The following is a 12218-nucleotide window of genomic DNA, read 5'->3' on the forward strand; positions in this document are numbered from 1 at the left end:
GACATTACATCCCATGGCACCGTTACAAGCCAAAATGTGTTAATTTGACATTTTGATGTAGTTCCAACTTGAGTGATTCATTTTCTTTCCCTAAATTCCCCCTGCAGCATATGCTAGACAGAGGGGATTTTTAGCCTTGAACTAAAATGTGTGCTTATCCTGAAGCCTCAAGGTGTAATTTACCCTACGCATCCTTAAGTCGTTTTCACATACTGGATACTTCAAATTTTTCTCTAATCCTCTAAAACACAGAAGTGTCAAGGGTTATTTTTTTAAAAAACAAATTGAAAACATTCTCAGTGGGAGAATTTCTTTTTTAACACAAGAATGTTGAATTCTTTTGTCACTTTTTAAAAACTAGTTATTAGGTTTATTGAGTACTTTGTTATCTATATTTTTATACAAATTGACACTGCAAAATGTTGTAAAAGATTCCTTCTTTCCCCCCAAAGTCTTACTTCCACCAAAATGTATTATGCATTCAAATAATTACTAGAAAACTATCAAAGATCAAATAAGCCTATATTTTTCTGTGGTCTAAAGTGTGTATTAATCGTATAACAATTGGAACACAAAACCATGGAGTAGTGTGCCCTTTAGGCCTACTTGTACCTGTTTTCATGTTCTCATTAGGTGTGTTTTCGAAGCAGCATACAAGCGCACACAAGAATCACTGGCGTTGTACTTTTTCATATGCATATTTTTGGACTTGTCACAAATGCACTGAATCGCAAGCTGAAGTGGACTTCTAAAAATCTGCACATTTGACAAATTTTCCAGGTGATCTGCCACTGAGAGTGGACAACAGTCCAAGCAGTTGACTGAAAACAGTTTCAAGTATTTTAAGAGGAGAAGCTGCAAAAATAGTTGTAGTGGCATAAAATAAAACATATGAGACCATGTTTGGAGTCCTGGCTTTGAGGATTTAGTGTTCTCTCAGCACTTCTCAACCTCAACTGCACATTAGAACCCACTGGGGAAATGTTAAAAGTCTCTATGCCAAAGCCACATCTCAGACCAATTGAATCAGAAATCTGGGTGGGGTCCAGATTTCAATGGGCTTTCCAGTTCCTCTGGGGATCTCCACATGAATCCTGAGTTAAGAGCTATTGCCGTATCTAGGTTTGTAGGCATGGAAAGAATTTTGAGGGCCAGCTAGTGTCTAGAACAAAGAACTCTGAGAAGACAGAAATCTGAAACTCACCTGTGCATACCAGTGCTTTGGGGTTGGAGGTTTGGTTTTTGTTTTTAATTATTTTTATGTGTATGGGTGTTTCGCCTGCATGTATGTCTATGCACCATGTGTGTGCCTGGTGTCCCATTGAGGCCAGAAGAGGGCATAGGATCCCCTGGGACTGGAGTTTACAAGCGGTTATTAGCTAGCATATGGGTTCCGGGGATCAAACCCAGGTCCCCTGGAAGAGCAGCCAGTGCTCTTAAGTGCTGAGCCGTATGTCCAGCTGGACAGTTGGTTAATGATACTCTTTTTTTCCATCCACACTTCCACCACCAATAGAAACAAGAGATGACATCATTCAACAAGCAACATTTTTAGGCAACAGCATGATTGTTGCAGGGTCCTTCCCCTCTAAGCAGCTGTGGCACTTCAGAAACATAGTACAGGTCAAGTGGAATCCAAAGAAAGACTCCATTTCTCTTTGTGCCCAGTTCCAAGCTGAACATGGCCACAGCTTGTTTTACACTGACAAGGTAATTAACCTGGATTCTTAATTTACTTTCCAACTACCATTCATCACAGACTCTGGGCAGCAGGCAAGAAATGTGTGTACCTAGATGAGAATTCCAAAATTCTGGAACGCAAGTTAGAAGAGAGTCACCCCTTCATACTGACTCTAGAACAGCCCTTGGATTTCACTTTCATAAGTTAGATACGTGCTCCCCGCCCCCCCCCCCAAAAAAAAAGCAGTTAGTGGACTGACTTTAGTCTCCTGAAATTTAAAACCTTCGTGGTACTTATAACAAACTTCAAATTCAGGGTCTTCTGCTCATATTGTACAAAACTTCTCTATAATTAAAAAATTATGGCTGTATCTGCCCAAACCTGTAACAATATAACCAGACAAAGACACAGGAAGATAATGCTATAAAGATGTTCATCTCTGGAAGATGAGGAAGTAGTGCAGCTTTAATTGTAATAAGGTAGGGGAATAGTTTTCCAAACAGCTTTATGAATCAGGGGGAAAGTCATTTGTGAAAGCGCGGTATCTAAAATCTGCAGATGGTACAGCTAACAAATAAATCAATTAAAGAATGCAAAGTGTGAACAGAAACATAAATGTGAATTAAAACCATACAAACTTCAAGTTATGTATGAAGTAAGTATTTTAACCACTGGCACTAAAATCTTAAATTGAATTCTCTGATGAAACAGAAAGCTGATATAATTGCCTACATAAAGGGTAGTTTGAGAATTACAGCTGGTGAGATGAAAAAAATAAATGTCTCTGTGTTTTGAATAGACAGTAAAGGCATGACAGATGAATAGAGCGCCTGCCAAGACACCAACAATAGTCCAGGTGAGGAATAACTAAACTAACACATAATGCAGATTCCGTAGCAGGCCGTGAATTAAGTAGCAGCAAGCTTGTTTGTTCTCTTACAATGCTTATGGTGAAGGATTCCGAAATGAGATTTGTCCTCACCCACCCATGTAAGGGTGGTCTGTGATCTGTTGACCTAGTTCAAAGGACTCAGGGTGTTTCCTGGAGCAGCTGGCTTCTGATTTTATTTATTTTTCACTGGACTGTCAAAATATTCCATATTGAGTACCTTGTTCAAGTATTGGGTTATTTCTGTTAATTAGTAGTAGTAGTATGTGGCATTATGGTGTGTGTGTGTGTGTGTGTGTGTGTGTGTGTGTGTGTGTGTGTGTGCACATACATGTGTAGAGATCAGAGGACAGCTTTTGGGAGTTGGTTCTCTCCTACCTTGGGATCTGGAAATCAGCTCGGGTTGTCAAGTTTGCGCAGCAGAGTCCTTTACCTTCCAGAGCATCTTCTTTCTTTCCTTGTCGATAATATTTGCTGCATTAGGGACAGTAGGGGGTGGATGAGGAAAGGTCTTTTCCTTAAGCTCATGGACACAATGCCACCTTAGTACAGAGGTCTCACCCTCTCCCATAGCAGAGCTCGGGAAGAGTCAGGGTGTGGCTCTTGGGGACCTGAATCCCCATTCCGCTTAGTACCTGGTCTCTGGAGGAAAAAAAAGTCAACCTGTCACTCTTCAATGTTTTTCTTCTGTAAAAATAGAATCTTCTCAATCAAGTTTTTCTTTCAAATTTCAGAAAACTTTTGTTTACAACAGCTCAATAAGCAAGGCCCTGCCACCGACTTAACTAACCAACAACTCCATCACTTGTTACTTGCAAGAGCACACTTCGATAAGGCGTGGTGGAACTCTTTCCCCAGATTTAAATTTCCCCTCCCGCGAGCCCCTGTAGAGTTGGGGAGGAGTTAGTTGTTCTAGGCTCATGAGACAAGGAACTGGAAGGCACAGAAGCCTAGGAGACGTAGAATGCTCACCAGACGCCTGCTCAAGTACTTATAGATAGTAAAGTGCTGTGGGACGGAAGACATGGATGGTGCAGCCACCTGCAGGCTATGCGGGAGGCGCTGGTGATGGAGGTTTCATGAGTCCTCACCCACGCTGAGATGGGCCTCTTGGTGACAAGTTACTATTGTCACCCATTCCCGTGTAAATAACTCCAATAAATCCCTCAATTCACCAAGCTGGACTCATATAGAACGATTTTGTCTGTTGTTGGCCTTGGTATCTGGAGAGAAGGAACATACCCACCAGGAAATGCCAAGCAACACAAGAGTGTGGCACAGTGTGCTCCACAGAGGGGAGAAACCGATACATGTCAAACATCGTTGTCACTACCTGGATAAAGAACCACTGGTCTTAAGTAAGTAGGTCCATCTTCATTCGGCTTCCTCTTCTCACAAACCAGTCCCCTCTAGTTCCCTCCAGCAGGTAGCACCAGCGGCTTCACACTCACAGACATCCCCAGCATTGGCTGGGCCTTTCCCTTAGCCTGATGCTGCATCTCCTCTTTCTGTCTAGAACAGCGGTTCTCATCCTTCCTAATGCGGCGACCCTTTAATACAGTACCTCATGTCGTGGTGATCCCCCAACCATGAAGTTATTTTCGTAGCTGCTTCGTAACTGTAATTTTGCCACTGCTTTGAGCCATAATGTAAACATTTGTGTTTTCCAGCTGTCTTGAGTGATCCCTGTGAAAGGCTCATTTAACCCCCAAAGGGGTCGGCAACCCACAGGTTGAGAAACACTGATCTAATTATCTAAAGGTATGAATCCATCTGCTTCCCTTGAGATCATTCCCTTACGATTTCCACACTCTCTGAACTCAGGGGACTGACAATCAATATTCCAAGCCCTCTGGTTCACTTGTGTGTGCCTTTCATCTCCATATACATATGAAGCTCTGTCAAATCAGGGTTCATACTCCCTTTACTCACCTAGCATGATATTTTACTCACCTTCACCAATATTCAGTTAATAATGGCTTCCAGGTCCCTGTTTAGAGAATCACCTTTTAATTTTGTTCATTGCCTCAAGCAGTTTTTTTTTTTTCAGTCACACTTGGTTTAAGAAATGATATTTGGGGGACCAAAGAGATGGCTCAGTGGTTAAGGGCTCTGGCTGTTTTCCCAAAGGCCTAGGTTCCATTACCGTCACCCACATAATGGCTCTAAACCATCTGTAACTCCAGTCCCAGGGATCTGACTCCCTATTCTGGTCTCCACAGGAATCAAGCATGTATGTGGTACACATGTCTATATGGAGGCAACATACTTAAACACATAAAGTAAATGAATAATTTTGTAACAATAAATATTTTGAAGTAAAAAAATAATTTTTACATTAAGAAATTTAAACATTTTCTTGGTTTTATACATTTTAATTAAAATATAACTACATTATAATCCCCCTTACCTTTCTTCCTTCTGTAATGGAGACTGTGGGGGGTCTAGCCCCTCAATAGTCCCCTCCCAGGGTCTGGGAAGAATTTACAACTAGCTCACAATTTAATCTTTGATGATATGAAATGAATCTACATACACGAAACTCCTTAGTCCATACACTTTATTATTCTGAGTCAGTTCTCTCTCGACACAGCTTCCATTCTGCTCTCATGTCTAGCTCCGTTCTTGCCTGATTTCTTTCAACATTTATCTGCTGTCCCCTCTAAGTTCTATATTAATTCCTTCATCTTAGTTCTGCCCCATCTAGGTTCTTATCCATCTAGTTTTTTCCCATCCTAGGTCCTCTCCCATCTCCTTCTCTCCCATCTCCTTCTTTCTCATCTGTTCTTCCCCATCTGGCTCTTCCTCATCTTCCATCTTGCTCCTCTAGTATTCTCTTTTAGCCCTTCAATCTAGTTCTTCCCATCTAGTCCATTCCTCTTCAGTTCTTACCCATCTAGTTCTTCCATTCTTTTTTCTCCATCTTGTCCTCAAGTCTTCTCTCACATCCTCCTCTCTAAGTCTCCTTATACCTCTCAGCTCCCTCATCGCTCAGGTATTCAGTTATAAAGCCAAGTAGTAGCAATCCTCTGGCTGAGCAAGGTCGCCAGGCTTGAATTCTTAAAGGATCATAAAGGCAGACAAGAGTTTTCCTCAAGGACAGCCCAAAAAGGGAGTGGTAAAGGAGGAGGTCAACTGAGAGCTAATGATCGGTTAGTATGTCAAGAAAAAGGGGATTTATGTGCTCAGTCTACATTCCTAGAAGTAGTTAGGTAAGAAGTTAGGAGTCTATAGTGTTAGTAAGGCTGTATAAGAAAGGAGGGTCTCAGCTTAAATTGCACAAAAATAAAGCTATCTGCCTGACCTAGAGACGGGTGTTGTTTCCATAAGGGTGTTACCTTAGTTCAGGAGATTGTTTGGCCTTGGATGCTTGATAGGTATTTTATATAAATGCACTGTTAGGAGTTCTTGGGAGCACACATAGCATACAAGAAAATCATTGTAGGAACTAGCTAATATATATACAAAAACTAAAACATCACCAAGACTTCTTAAGCCATGGCTTTACCTTCAGAAAAGTCCTTGACCTTTCCAAGTAAGCTGGATTCCATTACATTTTCCTGTGGCTTGCAGCATTTCTAGTTCCTCCCAAGTACTCCCTCTCCAACTCCTTTCATGTCCTTCCCTCACTCTCAAATTGATAACTTCTTCCTCAATTATTAAGATATACATATGTATATATATATATGTGCTGAGATGAATCCACATACACACATAGCCAAGAAGAATGGACAGCTGAATTCAAAAAACATCAACAATTTCCAGAATTTAAAATCCTGAATCATGACATGACACTAGTGGAATTCAGGTGTTTCTGATACATGGACTGCTGTCACCCAATGTGAGGTTGAACTGTTGACCTTGTGTACATCCTACTTCACAAATGAGTCTGTCAGATACGCTAAGCCTATAGGCTGAAGATGATGCCCCAACACTGCGGAGAAACCTCAGATGACTATCCAAGCAGCTGGCTGTTTCTGTCAACTCACAATTTTTTGGAAGTTGCTTGCATGTACTTCCTGTTTATATTTTTGTTAGCTAGTATTATTTCCTTCTTGGGTCTCTGAGGGAGTTGGAGATTAGGTAGTTTTAGTTGAAGATTAATTAGGATAGAAAGTGAATTAGATACAATAGGATAGATAATGGAATTATTTTCTCTGAATTTGCCAAATACAAATGAACTAGACATTGTATAGGTATTTATTACTTGTATATATTGTATATAGTTATTGTACTTTTGTATATAGTTTTTCTTATGTTAGTTATAAGCTTTTTCCTTTTTTCTTTTTATTAAAAGAAAAAAGGGGAAATATGGTGATATTTTATTTGTATTAAAATGTTATTTGTATGTTAATAAATAAAGTTGCCCGGGGGGTCAGAGCTATTAGCAAGCCATAGGAAAGCAGGACAGTGGTGGTGTACGCTTGTAATCCCAGCACTTGGTAGGCAGAGCTAGGTAAGTCTCTGTGTGTTCAGGCATACAGCCAGTATTGGATACACATGCCTTTAATTTCAATACCAATCATAGAAAACCTGGAGGTCTATACAGACAGGCCGTGACGAGGCGGTCATGTGGTTGGGTTTACAACCAATGAGAAGGCAGAACAGGAACTCTATATAATATAAAGACTTTAACACAGGGGTAGTTCTGGTTCGGAGAGGTAGGACCACCACAGGAGGAAGGGTAAGGGTTTTAGCTCTTAGCTCTGACCTCTTGGCTTTCTTCTTTGCATTGGTTCTGTGTTTCTTATTTAATAAGACGGTTGGTTACATCTACATATGTGTATATATATATATATATATATATGTATGTATATATATGTATATATATATATGTATGTATGCATGCACAAATATATAAGTCAGCTGAATCCATTTTCGTTTGTGTGTGTACTTTTTCAGGACTAACCATTTTGTATTGACCAACCAATTAGGGAGCTCATCCCTGGGAGACTCCCCTTCTCTCACCAGTTATCAGTTGCCTGTAGTTCATTGTCCAGGGCTGTGGCCCCATAAGATGTCCCCCGTTCACTTCAGCATGTCTGCTGATATCACCATTGTTCAGATCGTGTTGATGCAGCCATTTCTGGGAGAGACTGTTTCACAGCAGACTTCCTGATAGTCAGACTTTTACAGTCTTTCCATCCCTTCTCTCCTAAGACCCATGATCTCACCAGCCCCAGGAAGCTGGCTAGGTTTCTAGTACTAGACACGGTTTCCCTTCTGTTGAGCAGGCTTAAGTCCAATTAAATGGCAGTTTGTTACCATTAACATGAGTGCCACTTACTGCCATGCTGGTCATTGTGGTGGTTCATGGGTGTCACAGCCAGGGTAGGACTATTCATTGTGTCCCTTCCTCAGCAGCTAGCTTAGTATTTTCTGGCACAATGACACCTAGACCACAGGAAAGAGGCTTTCAGGACAGGTCTAGCTTGAATATTCCATCCCATGTCCTAAGTGTGTGGTGTCTTCATCAATGGGGGCTTACCATCAATGTCTGAGGCAACCAAGGGCAACAGCTAGTGTCTCTACCGTTTGGGGAATCACTTGGATTACCTTGGCCAACCATTCTACAGGAGATTTCTCCTGCTTGATACCAGGGGTTTTTTTAGTTTGTAGTTCTTATGGGAAGCATCGTCAGCCCCAGTGGCATAACTGCCTTTAAGATATGTGTGTGTGTGTGTGTGTGTGTGTGTGTGTGTGTGTGTGTGTGTGTGTGTGTATATGTGTATGTATGTATATATGTATGTATCTGTGACCCTCCCACCTGAACTTCACAAGTTGGGAACACAGCTCCTAGCTCAATGCACCTTTCTTTTCAGCCTTTCTGTCAGTTATTTACTGAAGTATTTGGTCACTTGATGTCTATTAACTGGTTGCAAGTAGAAGGGCCATTTGTGTGTCTATGAATTCATCTATCTATATACAGCAGTAACTAGTTGCAAGTCTGAGACTAGATACTAATCAGATGGGAAGGAGCAAAGATGCATTCACACACACACACACACACACACACACACACACACACACACCTGCTTTGAGATAATTTTTCTGCATCATTCATCTCTGCTCTGAGTCAAGGCTTGCCAGGGACCTTGGTTTCTACCTGTGGTCAACACTAAGAACTGCCCTGTTCCCGCTTCAGATCTGAGGCTCTCCTTTCCTCTACTGCTGGGACAGTTCCCTCCAGTGTCCAGTGGATCAGCCTCTCCTTTCTACCCTACTCATCCCTCCTTTCCCAAGAGGGATGCTCTTCTCCACATTATTCCTTCTTGGCTGAACTCTCTTTGTGCAGCCCCTGTCTCAGAAGCTCCCTTCTGGGAAGCCTCAGCTAAAGCAGTCCCTGATTGCACTAGGTATAGGAGATACTGGGGGTGTTCAAGGCTGGGTGTTGAGGCTTTTGATCCAAACTCAGGTCCTTGGGCTGACACAGCAGGCCCTTTACCTAGTCTGCCATCTCCCTAGCCCTAAACTACAGTCTTAGAATAAGTCTCTGTGCTGTGATATGGGAGAAATTCAAACTCAGATGAGATGCTATGACAGAGGACAAGCATTTCATCTGTACAGGTCCCTGTAACAGAACCACAGCATTGCTCTCATTGTATGGAAATGGAAGTCCACAGACGTTACACCACCTGCCCTAGGCTACTCAACGAGAAAGTAACCAAACAGGGATAACATCTTCATCACCCTGGCTTCAAAACCCCATTTTTAGCCAGTACAGCAATATACTAACCATGGGATTAAAAACATGAATAAAGACATTACAAAATAGTTCAATGTATATGGCTGAAAAAAAATCTCAACAACTAGATTAGACTTTTCAGACCCTGAACTTTTCCAAGCATCCATTGAATATGTCCCCTAAAACAATGACTGAGTCAAGTCAACATAGCATTGTATATAGTTAGTACAGGCCTGGCTCATGATAAATGCGTGGTGAGCATACCTTCATCACATCACATCATCACATCACCACCACTTCTCGGACAGCTTAGCCGGTTGACTGGCATCACTTGAGAACTGTTGTTTCCTAGAACATACCCAAGCTCTGTTTGCTTTCTGGAATTCTTGTCTTGCAACATTCTCCTTCTGAAACACTGGAAAGGCTTTGAGAGAGAGAAGGGAGAAGGGGGCAACTTTTATGGTATCAATTTATCAGAGAGATGTGTTTTCATCTGAGAAATGTATTTTCTCATCAGTTGGCTTAAAATGAACAAATACTACCTGAAGTCATTTGGTAGAAGAGCTGACCTCCTTTTTAAAAGGACTTTTTTGACCAGATCCCAGAGAGTGGAACATCATCAACTGAAAAGATAGCTAACATCATCTTCCTTCATATTTCCCACAGACAGCCCTTGTGCTTTCTTCCTTTCTATTTTCTTTTTCTGTAACCACAGCTTTGCACAAATCCACCAGATTCCAGACTTTTCACCATGAGGACATTGAAATATAGCTACCAAATCAAAGCAGTCCTTGCAGAGTGGAACACTTCACCATGTGGGGCTTGATAGGTAGAAGTATGAGGCCATCAGCATGGTTTGCAATGTTCTCACAAACCAAGTTCAATGACTCTGGTAGCAGAGGTTGTTCTTTCTGAAAAAAGCAGTTGCCTTAGGAAGGGTTGCTCTTTCAGTGAACTCACTGTCATCACAGATGTGTGGGTAGCTTGTGTTGGTGTGTAAGCTATGCGTCTGAAGCAGTATGAGGGTCAGCAAAACAGGAACATTTTCTGCACATCACAGGCATTGAATAAGGATTTATTGAATTAATGGGTGACTCAGAGAAGGCTGCCTGAGATTTGCCAAATCACAGTGGATCATATATCCACTTCTGTATCATGTATGTTTATAGCCTTTACATCACCTCATCCTTTCAAGACATTTTTATGAAGTAAGTTTTATCAAAACTCTCATTTTACAAATGAGGAAACTGGGTCAAATAACCTGCCCTTAGAACTTTTTAGTGGTAAGGGATAAAAGAGAGATTCAAATTCAGGCCATTGTTACTGTAAAACTTTTGTTCACAAGTACTGTATACTCCACTCTTGAAGGAGTGCCCCTTCTTGATAAGGTATATCACAGAATTATCTGGAAAGGAAACATGGAGTTTCTGCCTCCAAGAGTTAGCACTATACTCATGAAAACTAGTTTTCAAGCAACATTTTGTTTCTCAATTTAGTGACATGTCACAATCACAGGGCATCATTCTCTGGAGTCAATGTTTACTAAAGAAAGAGCTCTCAAATCTAAGTGTAGTGTGCTGTAAGGAGAAAGTTGGTCAGAGGAATTCATAAGTTGTCAATTCCGTCCCCTTGAGAATTTCGCAAGAAGGAAGGGCCAGATATGTATCTTGTAGAGAAGGAAGAAAGACAGGGGGTACTTTACCCAGCACTTCAGAGGCAGAGTCTCACCCGCTTTCCTCCCCTCCAGAATTGGAAGGGACTGGTGCCTTTTGAATTCTACTTGAAGACAGAGAGGAGGTTGCAAGGGCTATTGTTGCCTTGACAATGGAGGATGATTTTCATAGACAAGTTGATTGCTTTCGAAGCGGCAGAAAAATAAAGCCGATTTCAACAACTACCTGGGACTGAGAGCGGCCACTTCTGAAGGGACAAAGCGAAGGGAAATGAAGTGGTGGCAGCTTTACCAGTCAGCCGTTCCCCATCTGGGGGTGGGGGGCGGGGGAGACAATGAGGCTCATGATGTTTCTATATTAGATCATTGCACATCCTTCCAAGGTCTTGGCAAAGTTTGTGCCTACTGAAGCTTATGCAAGTTTGTAGAATATAGCCAGGAAAAATGGGATAATGAAGCCCAAACCCATGCTTATGCTCTCTATCAGCACTAAATGGATATAGTTAGTATATATCAGAAGCCTCTTTTCTGAGCCATTGAACTCTGCTCTGAAAAATCTATCTCCCCAGATAAGAAGGGAATACCTCCTTAGAAAGTCAGGAAAGTATGATAGGAACAAAAAGATATGAATGAAAGTACACATACTGGCACATACATGAAATGTGTCTGTAAAGTGATAGTGTACAGCAGTCTTAATGAAACCAGGCATCAAGCTACATATTCATCTCCTCTAATAGAGGGTTTACCAGACAGCTGCAGTGATCGTCACATTACCCAGAAGTGGATTTGTGTATAGGTGACTGATGAACCAAAATGGTGAACAGCATCATTCCCAGTGGCCTGTGTAGATCATATAGATCAAATCGTTAACCACCCATCACTTTCCTGGGTGGTATTATCTTACTATTTAGATGATTCATAGAGATTTAGTGACTTGTGTGTTAATGAGATATAATAACAAGGGTGCTGTATTAATCAGGGTTCTCTAGAGTCACAGAACTTATGGAATGAATATATATATATATGGAATTTATTGGAACCACTTACAGGCTGCTGTCCAACTAATTCAACAAGGGCCAGTTGTGAATGGAAAGTCCAAGAATCTAGTAGTTACTCAGTCCCATGAGGCTGGGTATCTCAACCAGTCTTCTGTGTATGCTGGAATCCTGAAGAAGTAGGTTCCAATGCCAGTGGATGCTGTGGGGTGTTCTGTATGTCAAATGTGTTGCTGATTGGTCAATAAATAAATCACTGATTGGCCATTGGCTAGGCAGGAAGTATAGGTGGGACA

The sequence above is a fragment of the Peromyscus californicus genome, unplaced genomic scaffold (assembly GCF_007827085.1).
Source record: "Peromyscus californicus insignis strain IS unplaced genomic scaffold, ASM782708v3 Scaffold_20__1_contigs__length_68692818, whole genome shotgun sequence".
Classification (NCBI taxonomy): Eukaryota; Metazoa; Chordata; class Mammalia; order Rodentia; family Cricetidae; genus Peromyscus; species Peromyscus californicus.